The sequence below is a fragment of the Monodon monoceros genome, unplaced genomic scaffold, assembly GCF_005190385.1.
Source record: "Monodon monoceros isolate NGI ecotype Baffin Bay Population unplaced genomic scaffold, NGI_Narwhal_1 Super_Scaffold_4, whole genome shotgun sequence".
Classification (NCBI taxonomy): domain Eukaryota; kingdom Metazoa; phylum Chordata; class Mammalia; order Artiodactyla; family Monodontidae; genus Monodon; species Monodon monoceros.
Window position 1 is genome coordinate 79847671 of NW_021703781.1, and position 986 is coordinate 79848656.

Sequence of the window (986 nt, forward strand, 5' to 3'; positions counted from 1 at the left end):
GCTCACTGAGGAAGCAGGCAGCTCCCCAAGGCTCGTGTGTCGAGCCTGGAGGCAACTTCCTCGTGAGGGAAGGGTTTTTCGGGAATTGGTATCCACTTGGGGAAATAGTTTGCAGGAAGGGACTAAAAAAAAACAAAACAAAAAACGCAAAAAACTCTGATTTTGCTTTGTAACCAGAAGTGGAAAGAAAAAATGAAACCAATGAAAGGAGTTGGGAATTTGGGTGAGGAACTTAGGGAGATAAGTGAGTTGTTAGCACAAAGGCTCAGCTGCAGGCTTGGGCTGAGATTTCCGTCCGGGATTATATGACTCCCTAGACCTGAGGCTCGCCTCCTCCACGCGGCCACCCCATCACGGTGTATGGAATTAAGTTGCCTTTGTACCTGTAATGGGAAATGCTGGGTGACTGGCCGGGACTCTGGGCTCTGGCTGAAGTCTGTCCCTCTCCTGAGCACTGGGGAGGGCAGTTCATCCTTCCTCTTTCTTACCACCTGTTGTTACTTTGTAGTCCAAGGATTGATTTGAAGAAGGCCTAGGAGGTAAATGTGTTGAGACTTGCTAAAATAATGTAAATGGCCCTTGGAACGGAAAAGGATGGGGGGGCGGTTGGCCTTGCCCTGGTGATGACGGGGACCTTGTGTCATCCTGTGGGACAGCTGAGCCTTGCAGGGCGGCCGTGCTGTTCCTGGCCTCGGTCGGGAACTTCAGGCCGCCCGTCTTGACTGATGGGTAACTTGCTCAAGAAGGAAGAAAAAAATGATTTTCCATTTGCAGACTTTACAGAAAACCTCCTGATGAGTTTGAGATAGAGACAAATTTTTAAAAATAGGAAGCATATGTTTATAATTAGAAAATCTCATTGTATTAACTTATTTTTAAAGAAAGCTGCGTTTCTAGTCATGCTAAGAAGTTTAATTGACCTCTGAAACAGCTGTAATACATTTGAATGACTTGATGTAGGTAATCATTACCTGCCTCATTGGAGG